This window comes from Equus asinus, chromosome X (genome assembly GCF_041296235.1).
Source record: "Equus asinus isolate D_3611 breed Donkey chromosome X, EquAss-T2T_v2, whole genome shotgun sequence".
Taxonomy (NCBI): domain Eukaryota; kingdom Metazoa; phylum Chordata; class Mammalia; order Perissodactyla; family Equidae; genus Equus; species Equus asinus.
Window position 1 is genome coordinate 51,205,107 of NC_091820.1, and position 19,788 is coordinate 51,224,894.

General features: G+C 35.4%; 1 protein-coding gene and 1 pseudogene across 3 annotated transcripts in view; one reads left to right on the forward strand and one right to left on the reverse strand.

Annotated features, from left to right (window-relative positions):
* The window catches only part of ZC3H12B (zinc finger CCCH-type containing 12B), a 413,516-nt gene that overhangs the window by 73,339 nt on the left and 320,389 nt on the right, over positions 1 to 19,788 (forward strand). The window lies entirely within an intron of this gene.
* LOC106825911 (importin subunit alpha-1 pseudogene) lies at positions 1,429 to 8,492 on the reverse strand (annotated as a pseudogene).

The following is a 19,788-nucleotide window of genomic DNA, read 5'->3' on the forward strand; positions in this document are numbered from 1 at the left end:
TTGGGGTATTTTGTTGTTCCATATGAATTTTAGGATTTTTTTGTTGTATTTCTGTGAAGAATGTCCTTCTGATTCTGATTGTGATTGCATTGAATCTGTAGATTGTTAGTTCTTGTTTGTCAATCATTCCAGCCACTCTGTGTCTTTTGATTAGTGAATTCAATCCATTTACTTTTAGAGTGATTAATTATATATGAGGGCTTACTACTGCCATTCTATCTTTTGGTTTTTGGTTGTTCTATATTTCCATTGTTCCTTTTCCTTGTATTTCTGACTGCCATTTCAATTTGGTGGTTTTTTGTGATGTTTTTCTCAATTTTCTCTTTATTTATGATCTGTCACTCTGCTCTGATGTTTTGTATTGTGGTAGTTTGTATACAAGATCTCACAGCTGAGATAGTCCATTCTCTGATAGCCTTTTATCTCCATTAGCTTATGCTGTTTCCATCCCTTTTCTCTTCCCCTTCTGTGTTTTTTTGTCACAAATTGTTATTTTTTGTTTTGTGACTGAATTGAAGTGTTTATAGTTATTTTTGATGCTTTCTTTCCCTTTATCTTTTGTGCTATAATTAAATGTTTGCTAACCTATTCTCATAGAGAGCTGCAGTTTTCTGGGTTTTTCTATTTATCTCCTTGCTCAAAGCTTTGTAAACCTTTGCCTTTTTGTTGAAACCTACCTTTGTGAAGGTAGGAGGGCTCCCTTCAACATTTCTTCAAGGTAAAGTCTGATGGCAATGAACTCTCTCAGTTTTTGTTTATTTGGGAAAGCTTCTTTTTCTGTGTCATGTCTGTGGAGTAATTTTGCTGGATAGGGTATACTTGGCTGATAGTTTTTGTCTTTCAGTATTTTGAATATATCATTCCATTCTCTCCTAGCCTGTAAGGTTTCCTCTGAGAAATCTGCTGACAGCCTGATGAGGATTCCATTTTAGGTTATTTTCCTCTCTCTTGCTGCCCTTAATATTTTTCTTTATCATTTACTTTTGATACTTTTAATATTATATGCCTTGGAGAAGGTCTTTTTGCATTGATGTAATTAGGAGTGCTATTGTCTTCATGTACTTGTATGTTCAGTTCTTTCCCTGGGTTTTGGAAGTTCCCAGCTATTACTTCTTTGAACAAGTTCTCTGCTCCTTTCTCTCTCTCTTCTCCTTTTAGGATACCTATAATCCTTATGTTACTTTTCCTAATTGTCAAATATTCCTTGAAGAATTTATTTCTTTTGCTTTGAATCTTAGCACTCTCCTGCCCCACCTGAAGCATTTCTAGATTTCTATCTTCAAGGTCATTAATTCTCTCTTATATAAGTTCTAATCTATTTTTGTGCTTTCTACATTATTTTTTATCTCATTAATTTTATTCCTGAGCTTATTGAACTGTATTTTCGAGATGTTTTTTTAAACTCATTGAGTTGCTTTATGATAGCTATTTTGAATTCTCTGTCAGTTACATTGTAACCTTCTGTGACTTCAGGTATGTTTTCTGCAGTGTTGTCATTTTCCTTCTCTTTTACAGTGTTACTATAGTTCTTCATGGTATTTGATGAATTGATCCTCTCCCAGCACACTGGTGGTAGTAATTACCTTTTCTTACTTTGGTACTGCTTGGGTTACTTTGATTTTGGTCAACTGGGTGTCATGTTCCTCCACTCAGCCTGTGTGGTCTTGTATGCTGCTGTCCTGTGCACCACCTGTCCTGCTGTTGCTGGGTTGCCTTCAGGTTGCATCATTGCCTGTGGTGCTGCGTTCATGCTTATCACTATCACTGATGGGGCCCTGGGGACCCAGGAATTTGTATACAGCACCCACTGCTGGTCAAGCTGGTGTTGGGGTTTCTGCCACTGGCAGCTGGGTCACCAGTTCTGTTGGGTTCCTGTTCCTTCTGGTTGCACATTCCACTTGCCACTGTGGGGGGGGGGCTGAAGTGACTGTTTTTTATGTTCCCACCCCTTCTCCTCACAGTTGTGCTTGTCAGCCACTACACATTTGTGCAGGCCAAGCCACAGCTACTCAATGGGGTGCCTTCACATTGGCACTACCACTCAGCAGGGAGTGTTCACATGGGCAGGGCCACTATGGCACTGTGGACGCTTCTGTAGGCCAGGCTACCACTGCTCTGTAAGCCTTCATGTGTGGCCCAGGATGCCCCCGCCTCCACTCACAGTCACAGTGGCCTCTGTGTGAGTATCCTGTCTTGGATCACTGCTGCCAGGGAGGAGGAGTGTGGCACTCCCTTAGTTCTACTGTTTCCCTGGGGTCCAGTCCACCACCTTCAGATAGCTGTAGAGATCTTTCAGGGGTTCTGTTGTGCTGTTTAGGGAATCCTCTTTCAGTTAATGGATGTGTTTAGTTGTAACTTAGAAGGGAGAGACAAAGGGAGCAGCTCCCTCTGCCATGATGCTGATATGACTCCAGAGTATAAAATTTTTAGGAGGAGGTGAGTCTTGAAGCATGTATTAGATGAAGTCATGATTATTTTATTCATTAATTCAACAAATATTTTTGGGCAATTACTACATGCCAGGCACTGTTCTAGACACTGGAGTACAGTAGTGAGCAAAATATAATTCCTTGCCTTCATAAAACTTTTTCTAGAATGACTTTTGCTATGAAAGGTGTAGGCCATAAACTCGCAGCATTACATGGGAGCTTGTTAGAAATTCAGATTTTTAGGCCCAACCCTAGGCTTCCTGAATATGCATTTTAGAAATATCCCTAGATGATTAGCATGTGCATTAAAATTTGAGAAACACTGATCTAGTGGTTTTGGCATACAGTAGGAGAGTAGTCTTTAAAGAAATAGCATGAGCTGAGATATGGAGTGAGACTGAGCAAAATATATTGAGAGTGCCACCAAGAATAGTTCGGTAGAGAAAGCAGAAGGGTTTACTAACTGTTGTGGTCTGAATGTATGCCCCCTCCCCAAATTCATATGGTGAAATCTTAATCCCCAAGGTGATCATATTAGGAAATAGGGCCTTTGAAAGGTGATTAGGTCATGAAGGTGGAGCCCTCATGATTGAGATTAGTGCCATTATAAAAGAGACCACAGAGAGCTATCTTTCTTCTTCTGCCATGTGAGTTTACAATGAAACGATGGCCATCTAGGAAGCGGGCCCTCACCAGACACCAAATCTTCCAGCACCATTATCCTGGACTTCCCAGTCTTCAGAACAGTAAGAAATAAGTGTTTGTTGTTGATAAGCCATGTAGTCTCTGTTATTTTATTATAGTAGCTCAAACTGATTAAGATACTAAGAGATAAGATTTGTGGGGACTTGAATGATAAAAACTTAGATATCACCTATCATTCCTCAGATAGAATTTTCCAGTGGAAAATGGACAGTATATGTATGAATCTAGGACCCAGAGAAGAGGATAATGTGGAGAAATATATTTGAGAGTTGGCAGAGTAGAGGTGGAATTGGAAGCTATGGATGTGGATTAGATCTCCTACACAGAAGTTGTAGAGAGTTTGACAAGAAGGAAACTAGGAACAGAACTCTATGATGTAACAACATTTAAGATGCAGGAGGAAGAAGAGGATCCCATGAAGGAGACTTAAAAGGGATTAGCCAGAGGTAGAATGGGAATTAGAATAGCTAGTCTTAAAGCTAATGGTATAAAGAGTTTTAAGGAGTAGGGAGGGACTACATTATCCATTACCATTGGCAAGTTAAGTAAGATAAAGTCTGAAAAGTAGTTATTAGATTTGAAAACTAAGAGGCCATTGATGACCTTAGATCATTTTTAGTGATATGTTGTGAAAGAAAGCCAGCTTGCATTTATTTGAAAAATGAACATGAAGTGAGGAAGTAGAGACTGTGAGAGTAGACTCTTGGAGAAACAATGACTATGAATGGGAAGGAATAATAGATGTAGGTAGGATCCAGGGGTGGGAAGAGGTTTCTCTCACTCTCGCTCACTCTCCCCTCGTCCATTCTCCCACTCTGTATATTTTAGCTTGTTTTAAGATGGCAGACAATTGTCCATGTTTACATGCTTTGAAGAAAGATCCAGTAATAAAAGTAATAGTAATGCTAATATTATTGAATGCTTACTCTGTGTCAGGAACTCTGCTATGTGCAGGGCATATATTATCTTCTTTAAGCATTGCAACAACTCTATGAGAAAGACAGAGATAAAGTGACATTTCTGAGATTGCATGAGTGATAAGTAGTAGGATTTGAAACTGAACAGTCCCATTATTTATCCTATACTCATCATCATTAAGCTATACTGCTTCCCAAATAGAGAAAAGATGGGGAAAAAAGGAAAAACAGGAGATAACTGAGCAAAGTCTTTAAAGGATATTGGAAGACATGCTACTCAGAAGTATTCAGAAGTGGAAGCATAGGCCTTATACACTAGGAGGGACATTTCTGTTTCAGGTTGGAAAGAAGATGGTAAGAATGGGCACAGATAGAAAAATGTCAGCGGACTTTTTAACTATGTGCTTAATTTAAAATTGCAAACCCATCCTTCAGCACTCTCCATCCTCTTAATCCTTGTCTCCATCTGACATACTATATATTTACTGATTTGTCTTGTTTATTATTTGTATCCCAACAATATGGTAATCTGATATCCTTAATGAAAACAGTGTCAGTGGAAAAATGGTAGTGGAAGCCAAATTGAGTGGTTTGAGACAACAATGATGATTGAAAAGATTAATGCAGTGAATGTAGAACTGTATTTCAAGAAGGTTTGTGATGAATCATACAAGGGAGGTGGAACAATAGCATGTGGAAAAGGTAGAATCAATGGGATACTTTTATTTTAGACTTGGCTAGACCTGAATATGTTATAAGCTTAGAAAGAGGATCTGGTTGAGAGAGAAAAATGAAAGATACTAGAGGGAGTAAATCATTGACAGAGATCAGTCTTATGGGTGTGGAAACAAGATAACATTTGGAGAAGTTAGCCTTATTGCGGAGGGGCTACATGTCCTATCCTTATGGAAATGAAGGTGATAAAGATGGATTTACAGTTACAGGTATATTTATTTAGTATCCATCTCTCCCACTAGAATATATAAGGAGCTTGTCTGTATTGTTCACTGTTGAATCCTCAGTGCTGGAATTATTATCTAGCATATAGTAAATGCATACATTTTTTGGTTGAATGAGTGAATATTTATAGACAAGTTGGCAGTTAGAAAGGAAGGAATGTGGAGGAGTTTTTAACTAATGCTTTCTGCTACATTTTAAAGTAGAAAAAGAGGCAGTCTGTGGGTAAATGAAGGTGGTGGGTAGGGGAGTTTTAAAGTCAACCTCTGTGAAGAATGAAAATTGGAAGTAAAAGTACTTTCCAGAATTTTTTGAAGCCCAGGTGAGGTCGAACTTTCCATTTTGAACTCCTATTCATACAACATATGTAAAGCATTCAACACATTGGCACGTAGTAGGCCTTAAATAAATAGTAGTTGCCTCCTTCCCCCACCCCTGATAGCATGAGGCATTTTATCATTTACTTATTTAAGGTGTATTATCTCAGTATTTCCAGATTGTATACTTCTTGATAACATAGACCATGTCTTATATTTCTTTTGCATTCTCAACTCCCCTCCCTCTTTGACACAATAATAATGACAATAGCAATGTAAGTGAATTTGTGTATAGTGTTTTGTAATTACAAAGTCCTTTTATATGAATTATCTTGTTAGAACGTCATAATCTTAACATCATAAGTATTATTATGAGCTTTTGATAGGTAACAAAACTGGAGCTCAGAAAGATTTAATGGTATGTTCTAGGTTTCACAGCACGCAAGTGGATGAACTGAACTCAAAATCTTGCTAGGTGGTAGACCTCAATTCACACCAACTGACTGAATCTGTGAGATATTATGGAAGGTGGATCTTATGATGGATGGAATTGGTAGACTAGTAAAGTGAGTCAGAGACAATGCCAGTAGATGCCAGAATCTTTTAACAAGTAATATATAAATTGAGAAAAGAAACTAGAAAAAGGATTAAATGAATTTGGGTTTTTAAATGTTAAATTTTATATTGCTAGCATATTAAAGAAGAGATGAGCTATAGGACAATAACTCCTTCCTCCTTTCCCCCATTCTGATCCATTCTCTATACAACAGCCATATTTTAAAAATACAGCTCGATCATGTTACTCCCCTGGTTAAGATCCTTCACTAGCTTTCCACTGCACTTAGGGTAAAATTCAATCTCATAATAATACATTTTACAGGACCATCCATGATCTGCTCCCTGCCAAGTGCTACAGTCTTCCCTTTGGTCTCCTTCTTCTTCTTGTCCACTATGGTTCAGCCACTCTTTCAGTTCCTCAAATCTAGCTCTTTGCTTAACTCCTATGTATCCCTCACTTCTCTGCTTACGTGTCACTTCCTTCCAATCTAATGTAGTCCTCCTGTTCCTTTCCTTTTCCCTCAAAGTACTTACCACGTTTTATAAGTTTATATTTCTTTGTTCAATTATCTGCTTAAGTTCTGTCTCCCCCACTAGACTGTAAGCTTTAGAAGGTAAGGAAAACATCTATTTTGTTTGCCTCTATATGTCTGACACTTAGAACCATGCTTGATATATAGTGTACTTTCAATAAATATGTTTTTATTTAGTTAATGAGCCCAGACTTCTTGACTATGAACCCAAAACCATTTCCAACAACCTAGATTGCATTTGACAATGACACATTTTTATGTAAAGAGTAGAATTTAGTCTTTATTTCCAGGACATTGCAGAGTCCACCTAGTTCAAATTCCACATAAAAATAAGAATCCCATCAGAGAGAGAGGTTTTGAACAGTATGTCTAGTTTGGAACTGTTTAAGTATACTTGAGTGGTAAAAAGTGCTGCATTGCAAATCGCTTCTAAAGAGAGATCTTACTAAAGAAACAGTAGGACAGATTTATACTCAGCATGGTATGCAACAAATGACTTCAGTTGTAAAATCTAAAACTGAAAAGTCCCAGGAGTACAATCCTGAACTGTAGCCATCAGAGGGAGATTTTGGCATGGCATTCTTATCCTTCTCTTCCTCTACAGAAAAATACTTCTCAGTCAAGCATAATGAAATTTTGTACATAGAATTGTTTTCACAATATTGAAGAACTTCAATTTTATCTAGGTCTTCACACTCTTCAATCAATATACTAAGAATTTTTTGTTCAGTTTTAGCTAGTTTCTCAGCAGCCATAAAGGTATTTGAAATGGTATCCAGAATAACCAGGACAATCATGATATCTTGTGAAGTGGTTCATTAGTGGTTCTGTCATGTCACCTGGATATGGTATACAATCTGTTAAATTTTTCCTTCACTTCTGTGTTTGGTGACTAATCATACGTTTTTGTGTATCTTCAAATCTGCCTTCAAGAGAAGGTCAACAAGGCCAACAAGGAATGGATATAGCAAGAAATGGGACTTGCTGTCTTTGTTGCTGACAGGTAGCTGTGGTTGTCGACATTCTCCATGCAATCTTCTTTCGAATATTAATTTTGGCTTTAGTTAGCAGGCTGGGAAAAACTAAAAGTGCTCCTACATTTACTACAACACAAGTTTATTCATCTGTTCTAGTGACAGTATTTCCTATGCAGCCTTAAGAGAGCTTCAGTCATAGTTGGCAACTCGGTAGCTCCTAGAAGCTTTACAAGCTGTGGCAAAACTCTCATTTTTACAAGATATCATCTGGTTCATTTGGACCATCAATAAGGTAAGACATAGCTCAGCAAATATCTCTAAATACTTTTAGATAGTCACGATGCAGGAGATAAACTAAAGTAGGAAGAATTTGCTTAACAGCATCAAATGAGGGAATGGGATTCTTTTTACAACAAAGATTTGAAAGTGTCCAGGTAAGACTATGTAAATAACCATATTCTAAAGATTACTAATCAGGAACTGCAAGTAGAATTAATAAAGTATTTATTACACTTGATAACCAAATCATTGGAAGTGAACCATTACCTGCATTATTTCCTAGAGCCCATACAGCTTATTCACGGATATGTGAATGGAAAGATGCTAACAGAGCAATGAATGCTGATATAGCACCTCCATCTACTACAACTTTTGTCTATTCTGATTTCCCAAAATCGGTATTAGTGGGCATACCTAAGGAGATTAAAATTCAATAGAACTACAATCAGAGAAAGGCACACGTTTTTGAATCAAACCAACCTGGATTATATTGTCTTTGGAAGGCTTTTTTCCCATAAAAAGAAGTTTTTTAACAACTTGGGTAGCTTGTAGTTGACTTCCAAAATTATTGTTATTTGTGTCTTTCACAGTGTCATCAACAGAACAACATATAAAGCCCTGGTTGCTATGATTTTCCTGTAGTGGGGAAGTAGCAGCATCTGGAAAAGAGCTTACATTTATTTCTTCTTTTCAGCATCAGGTCGTCTTTCTTAGCCTTCCTCAGTTTCATAATAACTTCTATTTCTGTTCTGTCTTTCCTTTTATCCTCCAACCTGTTAAGGTGGGAAGTTAGCTAATTAGCATTCTCATTGGTGGACATGTTACTAGACAATGGGAGAAAGCTAGAAGATAGTTGTTGATCTCGCTCAGCTTTTATGGGTAATAGTATCAGTGCTTACAGGCCTTAGGTTAACACTCCCTAGATAACTGAAAAATTATAATTTTTTAAATTTGTATATAAATATACTTTCAAATTAAAAACTATAAAACTATTCAGAGATTATTTATTTAATTTTCTAATGATAGAAGACTCTATAACTGTATGATGAGAAAATACATACGTTTCTAGTTAAAGAGAAGATTATTTAAGAGAGAATAATATCCACCAAAGAGTAGAAAAAGTAGTTTGGACATTATTTTCTAGTCAAGTCTATGGTAGAATGATTGTAGAATTATTTTATTTTTAAATAGGTAAATTAGAGATTTGGGGAGAGGCAGTTTAGATTGAACTAGAATTTTTATTTCCTGTTCTTTCTACCATGCTTGTCTTTTTTTAAAATCATAGTAACAATGAGGGTTAGTATTTATTATAAAATAAGCATTATTATTGACAGAGAAAATTCCATTTTCCTTCTTTCTAGAACTTTAGCTTTAAAATACTCTTAAAGACAAAGCACAAATTCATGTAAGCAAACTGTGGATGTTGTTTGCCCTGGCTTGTAAGCAAAGGAAAACTTAAGATGGGTGGGCAACATATAGTTAGGATTTAAGTTACCAAATGGCAGCCTAAACTTTTGAGAGATGTTTTCCTGGTTATAGAAAGAGCTCAGTTTCTAAAATAGACATGCATAGTCGATGTTAACAAAATTAGCTGAAAGAACATATTCTGAAATATCCGTTTTCCTTCTTTATTTCCTAGTTCTGTTTCACCGCATTGTCCTTATATTTGAATTTGAGTAACCATCAGCAAGCTGTTATCTGTTGCTCATTTCTTGCTCCATTTGGTCTGCAGCTTCTGTATGCAGGCTTTTGGGAAGGTGCAAAATCTACTTTTTAAGGCAGTTTAATCTTAGTATTTCACAGTTGTTCCCAACTACTATTTTTTCAGCCTTAAAACTTACAGTAATCCATTATTTGTCTAGTCGTATTATAAAATAAGTTGTTCTATATAAGAATATATTTTAGGAACTGAAGATTTTCACTTCATGGGGAAAAAAATATTCTAACAATTGTTGAAGGCTGGCTGTTAAAGTCTTAGATGTTTTAAACGGGAAACACCAAATATATTTTGACTCTTTCTTGTTCAGTAGCATTATCATTATTAGGATGCGTTATCTGTCTTTTCTGGTTTCTCTCTTGTTTCATAGCTATCACTTGTTATTGTCCTCTACCCACTTGTAGTTTGTTTTATCTAATCTAGCACTTACCAGGAAAAGAGAGTAACCAAAATTTAAAAAACAGTTGTGTATTAATAGAATTTAATAGGCTTGAATGAGAGTCAAAGGTCTCCTCTGTATTAATAATAATAATAGTTGCCATTTACTGAGCACTTACTATCTTCCAGTCACCATGCCAAATGCTATAAATACATTATATTACTTAATCTTCTCAATAGCCCTGTGAGATAGGTTTTCCTATTCCCATCTCATAGATAGAGAAACTGAGGTCCAGAAAGATTAAGTGACTTGCTCAAAGTCACATAGCTAGTAAATGATAGATCTGGATTTCAAACATCAGCTGGTCTAACAACTTGAAATCATTCATACATGTATATTTATATAATATGTATATATTAGTATGATTATTTGCTTAATGTGTGTCTTCCCCAACTACACTATAAGCTCTATGAGAGCATTGACAATATCTGTTTGCTCAACATTGTATCTACAGCATCTATCATGCACTAGATAGTCTATATATATTTGATGAATTAATGAATGACAACAAAGTCCAACCAGAGGATTGAATTAATCACACTTAGTTTGTGGCATATTATAATCATTGATCTGTGTAAGGACTATCACTTGTTTTTGTTAACTTTTACTTATTCTCTTTTGTGTCCATTCTCTACTCTCTTCCCCACTCTCTATGGGATACCATTCTAATTTGTCTGATGTTTTCTTTTTTATGTATGAGTTCTTGTAAATTTTTTTCTGTGTACATCTATTTTTAAATTTATATAAACAGTATTGTACCATATTTATTCAGTGCTTACCATGCAACCAATATTTAAAGTACTAGAGACAGCGGTGAGCAAAACAAAACTATAACAATCTAGAAGAAAATATGTATCTTATTCTGTTTATTTTTTCTACTCAGCATGTTTTTAAGATCTGTCCATGTTTTCATGGGTATACCTAGTCCTTTGTTTTCTCTGCTGCCTAATATTCCATACTCTGCATATACTACACTTTATTCACTCCCTCTGTATTAGATACCTAGTTTTCTTCTAACACCCCAACACCACAAACACTGCAATGAACATCCTTATACATGTCTCCCTACTGTGTGAAAATTTCTCTAATATATATATATATGTATACATATAGATATATGTTCATATATATACATATGTCTTATATACACACCTTAGAGTGGGATCACTGGGTCCATATGTGTATATTAATTTAATTTGAGTAAGTGGTGCCAGATTATTCTCCAGGATGGCTTCATCAGCAGTGAATGAGGGCTCCTATCTCCCCCAAGTTCCCCCTAAGATTTGTCTCTATCCAATTTTCTAATTTTTGCTAATCAGATTACTATGAAGTAATATCTCATTGTTTTGGTGTGTATTTCTCAAATTGCTAATGAGTTTGAACATCTTTTCATATGTTTTCAGTTTGGGAGAGTTTTTCTTTTGTGAAATACCTGTTCATATTTGCCAATTATTCTATTGGAGTTCATCTTTTTTGCTGATTTATGGGAGTTCCTTAAATATAGTCCAGATTATAATTTCTAATAGTTATCACAAATTTTTGATTAATGAATGACGAAAAAGCTTTTTTATTGTTGTACCATGCTATCTGATTTTGTTACAAAGTTGTGTCATTAGGATTGCTATCTCAGGGGCTTAATTAGGTGCCTTTTTTCTCTTTACTGTTGATTAGAGTTGCCTGAAATCTGACCTTCCAATAGGTAGAGTGTATATTATACTTTTATTTTTGTCTGTTTTGTAGTTCTTAACACACCTTAACAATATATAATGAAAGACATATTTAAAAATGTTTTTGGAACTTAACAAAATTGTTCTAAAATTCTTTTTGGAAGAATAAATAGGCAGGATTAGCCAAGAACATTTTAGAAAAGAAGAATAATGAGGAGAGCTTCCCTTATCAGATATTAAAATAAATTTTAAAGCTAGACTACTCAAAATAATGTAGTTCTGAAATAATAACTGATAGGCTAGTCAATGGATAGAATATTTAACCCAGAAAGAAACCCTAGTATATCAGTTCACCAAATAATTTTTCAGTACTTACCATACAACCAGTTTAAGGCACTAGAAAAAGAGCAGTGAGCGAAACAAAATTCCTACTTTCATGGAGCCTATGTTCTAGTGGCACATATGCTATACATAAATGCACATTTTTCTTTGATATGTTATATATATATATATATATACATTTACTATATGACTTAGATAAATATGCATGTATTTGTGAAAAATTGTGGGAAAATGCTTCATAAAGAATTGGGAGAAAAGCAAGGAGTACACTAACAAATGGTGTTAGTTCAATTAATTATTTAGACAGAAAAAATGTTAAACTCTCACTTCTTACATCAAACTAGGTGAATTAGGGCATTAAATGTTTAAGATGAAATTATAGCAATCTAAAAGAAAGTATAGATGAATAATTATTGAAACTGCATAGGAAAAGATTTTAATTTTAGTAACAATATATAAGTGGTGTCAGTGGTGCCCAGTGGGGAGCTGAGCCCTGACCCCTCTATGGCATCAGTGAAGCAAAATGAAGTGATATGAGTCATCCTAGTTGATATTATGCGTTCTGCCCTTTTCTTTTACACTTGGTGTCAGTGGGACCCAACAGAAATCCGAGCCTCTGTCTCTACTCAACATCAGCAAGGAGGAATGAGGTGGTGGGAGGTGGGTCTAGTTTGCTTTATATTTGCCCCCCCCCCCCAGTGTCAGTGGGGTCCAGTAGGAAGCTGAACTTTCACTTCTACCTTGGAGCAGCAAAGTGGTTTGAATCACTCTCAACTCCTCCTCCCCTACTTATACCCCCACTCAGAGGTAATTAGGTGATGCATGTCAGGAGGGTGTCCCTACTTTTTCCAGGAAGGCGTCAATGAGACCAAGAGGATTGCTGAACTTCCACCCCAACTGTCTGAAACAAGGCAGTGGGCGTCAACATTCTGGTTTTGCTGGAGTGGTGTCAGTGGAGCCCAGCAGAAAGCTCCATGTACATACCCACCAAGATGTCATACTACACATCAACAGGGAGACTGACTGCTAAAAACTAAGATTAAATAGGATCTACAGTCTCGTAATATAATATCCAAATTATCCTGGGTACAAGGAAAAATCATTCGTCATACCAAGAACTAGGAAATTCATGAATCAAATGAGTAAAAACAATCAATGGATACCAACACTGAGATGAATCAAATGTTGGAAATATTTGACAAGGATTTTAAAGCAGCCATCATAAAAAGTGCTCATCAAGCAATTATGAATTCTCTTGAAGCAAAATAAAACTAGAAAATCTCTGCAAAAAATAAAAATTATAAAAAGAAGTCAAATAGAAATTATAGAACTGAAAAATACAACATCAAAAACCTCTGCTAGATGGAATCAAGAGTAGAGATGATAGAGGATACAATCAGTGAACTTGAGGAAAGGTTATTAGAATTTACTCAATCTGAACAATAAAAGGAAATAAACCAAGAAAAATTAACAAAGCCACAGAGACCTGTGGGAAAATAACAAAAGATTTAACATTTCTATCTTTAGAGTTCCAGAACTAGAGGAGGAGAGTAGGGCTCAAAACATATTATGAAGAAATAATGTAGCCAAAACATGGAAACAACCTAAGTGTCTGTTGATGGATGAACAGATACTGAAAATGTTATATAGATAGATAGATATATAGATAGATAGATAGATAGATTTAATATATATATTTAATTACACAATAGAATATTATTCAGCCCTGAAAAGAAAGAAATCCGGTCATTTGTGACAGCATTGAGGAACTTTGAGGTCATTATGCTAAGTGAAATAAGTCAGACAGAGAAAGACACATACAAAGATCTCACTTATACATGCAACCTAAGAAGTCAAACTCATAGAAGAGTAGATTTGTGCTTGCCAGGGGCTGAGGGGTGGGAGAAACAGGGATTCATTAGTCAAAGAATGCAAACTTTCAGTTATAAGATGGGCAAGTTCTGGGGATGTAATATATAGCATGGTGACTATAGCTAACAATACTGTATTGTATACTTGGAATTTGCTAAGAGAGTAGATCTTAAATGTTCTCACCACAAACACAGAAAAGGTAACTATGTGAGATGAGGGATGTGTTAAATAACCTTGTGGTAATCATTTCACAATGTACATGAATATCAAATCATGACAATGTGTACATCTTAAACTTACACAATGTTGTTTGTCAATTATACCTCAATAGACCTGGAAAAAAAAGAAGAAGTAATGGCTGAAAAGTTTCCAATTTGGCCAAAGGTAAACCTACAGATTCAAGAAGCTACATAAATCTCAAATAGCACAAACCTAAAACAAAATCCACACCAAGACACATCAAAATAAAATTTCTGAAATCTCTTTACAAAGAAAAATTCTTGAAAACAGTGAGAGAACAATGTCACTTTACCTATAGGGGAAAAGCAATTTCTGATGACATTGGATTTCTCAACAAAAAACATAGATGCTAGAAGGAAGCGGCACAACATTTTTCAAGTGCTGAAAGAAAAGAACTGCTAACTGCAAGTCCTATATCTGGAAGATTATCATTCTGGAATGAAGGGAAATTTTCAAATTAAGGAAAAGTAAGAATTTGTTGCTAGTAAACCAACTCAAAAAAATTACTAAAGGAAGCTCTCTAAACAAAAAGGAAATGATAACAAAAGAAGACTTTGAATTTCAGAAAGGAAAGACATCAGAATGGATAAACATAGAGCTAAATACAATAGACTATCCTCATGAGTTTTAAAAATCATGTTTGATGATTGAAAGCAAAACTCTTAGCACCATTTGGCATGATGCTCAAAATATGTAGAAGAAATTCTCAAGACAATTATATTTGAAAAGTGGGGAGGCTAAAGGGACATAAATGGAAGTAAGGCTTCAACACTTGAAGTGGTAAAATGTTGATGCCAGCTGACTGTGATAAGTTACACATGTATCTTGTAATGCATAGAGCAACAAGTAAAGATACTATACAAAGTGATATACTCTAAAACACTACAAATAAATCAAGTTGGAATCCCTCTAAGTGTCCAAATAACCTACAGGAAGGTAAGAAAAGAGAATAGAGAAATGAGAACCCGGGGAAACAAACAGCAAATGAATAGTAAAATGACAGTGTTCTACCATATCACTAATTACTTTAAATATAAATGACCTAAATGCATTATTTAAAAGACAGAGATTGACAGCTGCATTAAAAGAAAATGATATAACATTATGCTGTCAAGAAGAAATTCACTTCATATACAACAGCATAGTTGGGTTGAAAGTAAGAGGTTGGAAAAAGATATACCATGCAAACATTAATCAAAAAATAGCAGGAGTGGCTATATTAATTTCAGATTAAGTATACTTCAGAGCAAAGAAAATTAAACAGAGAGAGACATTACCTAATAAAAGTGATAACACACCAGCAAGGCATATAGATCTAAAATATATAAAGAGCTCTAAAAATCAAACAATAAAAAACATTAAATCTAATTAGAAAATGAGCAAAACATTGTGAACAGACATTTCACTGAATAGGATATCCAGATATCAGAGAAGTCCATGAAAAGATGTTCAACATCATTAGCTTTTACCCCTCTGGCTCTTGCCAGTGTATGTTAGCTAATCCTTACTGATCTTTGAGAGTATAATCTCTTTCTTCCCTTTTTCAGTCCTAGCGTGATTTGACGCTAATTATTAGGCTGGAAGCCAATAGAGGTGATGGGGGCAGGTCTGGAGGGGCATCTGTTGCCTTACAATGAAAAGGTTTCTGCTACATATTTTTTTTTTTTGAGGAAGATTAGCCCTGAGCTAACTACCACCAATCCTCCTCTTTTTGCTGAGGAAGGCTGGCCCTGAGTTAACATCTGTGCCCATCTTCCTCTACTTTATATGTGGGATGCATACCACAACATGGCTTGCCAAGTGGTGCCATGTCCACACCTGGGATCTGAACCAGCGAACCCTGGGCCACCATAGTGGAACGTGTGCACTTAACCACTGCACCACCAGGCCAGCCCCTCTGCTACATATTCTTGCATGGAGAAAGGACTATCTCTTTTTTAGGGGTTAGATTTATTGAGATATAATTTACATATAGAAAAAATCACCCTTTCTTGTATATAGTTCTATGAATTTTCACAAATGCATAGTCTTGCAACTACCACTAAAATCAAGATATAGAAAAGTCCCATCACCTTAAAAAATTCCCTCATCTGCCTTTTCGTCTCTTTACTGCAATCTCAGCTCCCAGCAGCCACTAATCTGTTTTCTCTATATATACTTTTGCATTTTTAATAATGTCATATAAATGAAATCATATAGTATGCAGCCTTTAGAGTTTGACTTTTTTCACTTTCCATAATCCATTTCAACCTTATCCATGCCATAGTGTGTAACACTAGTTCTTTTGATTGCTGAGTAATATTCCATTTTATGGATGTACTACATTTTGTTTATCCATTCACAAGTTAAAGGGCATGTGAGTTATTTCTAGATTTTGGTGATTGTGAATAAAGTTACCATAAAAATCAGGGTACAGATTTTTGTGTGAACATAGTTTACATACCTAGGAGCGAGATTGCTGGGTTATAGGGTAAGTGTATGTTTAACTTTGTAAGAAACTACCAGTGTTTTCCAGCATTTGGCATTCCACTAGTAATGTATGAGACTCTATGTTCCTGCAAGTGTTTGGACTTGTTAGTTTGTTTGATTTTAGTCATTCCAATAGGTGTTTAATGGTATATCATTATGATTTAACTTTTGCATATTAACATTAAAACCTTTATTGAAACCTTACTTGTGTCAGACACACCTTCAGTATTTTACACATATTTTATATAATCCTTTGTGAAAGATGAAATACATCAGGCAGTTAAGGAAATGATTTTTATTCAGGCTATTGCGATAGGAATAACATTCACTAATGGGGATCATCTCAAAGAAAAGGAAGGGTGTTCTTGGTTTTATAAAAGCAGGTAAGCAAGGGAGTCATAGTCATTGAGGAAGGGAGGAAAGGATTCCTTATCTTGGAATATGTAAGAGCAGGGAGGTCCTTTTTTGGGTAGGTTAGCTCTTTCTCACAACATAAAAGGATTGCTCCTCAGGGAACAAAGGGCTCAGATAAGGTACAACTTTCTCACCTCTCACATGAGTTACTATATGAAGTATGTGATATTATTATCTCCATCTTACTGATAAGGAAACTGGAGCTTAGGAAAGTTAAGTAACTTTCCAAAGATTACTCAGCTAATGAGTGGCTGAATTGTGTTTGACAGAACTGCTTTTCAAGAGTACAGACTAGATTTATGTTCCCAGAACCTTATACAGTGCCTGGAATATGAGAGGGGCCCAATAAATGTTAGTTCAAAAAATGCATGAATGACAGGCATTACTGACGTACAGTACTGCTAGCAGTCAGTATTAGGTATGTACTAGGAGACTTCAGACTTTCCTCTTATGCATGTTGACTGTTTTTTTTAAAAATTCCTTTATGGCAAAAAGTATCCAAAGTTATAAGAAAAACTGGTATAAAAAAACGTTCTAACATGTGACAAAGGGTTCTATCTTCATGACAGATATTGGTCTGTAGTTTTCTTTTAATGTCTTTGACTTTGGCATGACAATAATGCATGCCTGATAGAATGAGTTAGGAAATATGCCCTTATCTTCAATTTGTAAGAGTTTATATAGATTTGGTAATATTTCTTCCTTAAATGTTTGGTAGAATTTACCATTGAAGCCATCTGGGCCTGTGATTTTAATTTGCATTTCCCAAATGAGTAATGATTTTAAGCATTTTTTCATGTGCTTAGTTACCGTCCTTATATCTTTTTTGGTAATGTGTCTGTTCAGATCTTTTTTCCATTTTGTATTAGGTTGTTTTTATATTAGTGAGTTTTAAAAAGTTCTTTATGTATTTTGGATACAAGTTATGTAGAAAAAATTAACGTAGTAGACCTAAGACTGCCATCCTTAAAAAAGTCTGCTTATAAGGTTGTCCCTTGACTAGCATCTGAGAACTTGGATTTTGGGAGGGGTCCCATAATTCCTTTATAAGAATGACTCACTGTGTCTAAACTGTTTATAGAAACAATATGGTTTGTGCTGAACACCTGCTTTTCTTCTGGGAGTCTGGAATTATGGTACATGCTAGGCTGTGGGTGCCTATGTGCCCAGCTCCTCCCCACCCCCACCTCCCAAACATCCCCCAAAAGGGAACCAAGTCTCAAATGAGCTTACCTGGTAGACAGTATCTCACATGTGTTGTCACAGCTTGTTGCTTGGAGGAATTAAATGTAACGTTACCTGGAGAGAACTTTTGGAAGCTTGCATCTGGTTTCCTCTGCACTTTGCCCCACATGCCTTTTCTTTGGCTGATTTTACTCTTTATCCCTTTACTGTGATAAGTCAAGATGCGAGTACAACTATATGCTGAGTATTATGAGTCCTCCTAGTGAATCATCAAACCTCGGTGTAGTTTTGGGGACCACTGACACACAAGCCCTTTGCCAAATATGTGTTTTCAAATATTTTCTTCCAGTCTTTGGTTTGTCTTATTTAATTTTACAGTGTCATTCAAAGAGCAAAAGATTTAATTTTGATGGAGTCCAATTTATAATTTTTTCTTTTATGGTTTATGCTTTTGGTGTTGTATTTAACATATTTTTGCCTGATCCAAGGTCACTAAGATTGTTCTCCTATGTTTTCTTCCAGAAGTTTTAGAATTTTGGGTTTTATGCTTAGGTATGACTCATTTTGAGTTAATTTCTCTATATGATATGAGGTATGGGTTGAGGTTCATTTTGTTGCATTGTATGTCTAACTTTTTCAGCACTTTTTGTTTAAAATAATATTCTTTCTTCATTGAATTTCCTTTATACTGCTGTCAAACCTCAGTTTACCATGTATGTAGGGATCTGTTTCTGTACTATGTATTTTGTTCCATTATTCTATGTGTCTGTGTTTTTAACAATACTGCATTGTCTTGATTACTGTAGGTTTATATTGTTTTGAAATAATGTAATGTGAGTTCTCCAACTTGCCTAGTCTTCTAAAAAGTTGTTTTGATTCTGTTAGCTTTTTTCCTTTTACGTATTCATTTTAGGATGTACTTGTGGATTTCTATAAACGGTTCTGGGATGTTGATTGGGATTATGTTAAATTTATAAATAATTTGGAGAATTGATATCTTAACAATATTGAGGCTTCCAATCCACAAAAACAGTATATCTCTCCATTTATTTAGGCCGTCTTTGATTTCTTTTATCATGTTTCTTAATTTTCAGTATACAGACGTTGCACATATTTTGTTAGATTTGTAACTAAGTATTTCATGAATTTTGATGCTATTGTAAATGGTACTGTTTTGTTTGTATCTAACATTCTAGTGGGTCATTGTTAGTATGTAAAAATATATTTGATTTTTATGTATTGATCTTGAATTCTGTGACATTAATGAAACTGTTTATTAGTTCTAGTACTATTTATGTAGATTATTTGCAATTTTCTAAGCTGTCTGAGGATAAAGAAAGTTTTATTTCTTCCTTTCCCATCTGTATGCCTTTTATTTGTTTTTCTTGTCTTACTGGATGTGTTAGAATCTCCAGTATGATGTAGAGTAGAAGTGGTAAGCATGGACATCATAGGCTTGTTCTTAACTTTAGGTATAACAGACAAACAATAAGCTGCACATGTTTAAAGTGTACAATTTGATAACTTGTGACATATACATACACCTGTGAAGCCATCACCACTGTTAAGTATCAAGCATACACAAGATAAGTCAAGGTCAAGGCCAAGGCCTGTTGATTCAACTGGTAAAAATAGAGTGAGACACATTTAGATTCAGACTATTGATGACTTATATGTACAGGGAAAAGAAGAGTAGCCAAATGTGCTAGCTCCCCATGATCTTTGTACACTCACTAAAAAGGATGGCACCAAAACAAAAGGGAACAGATGA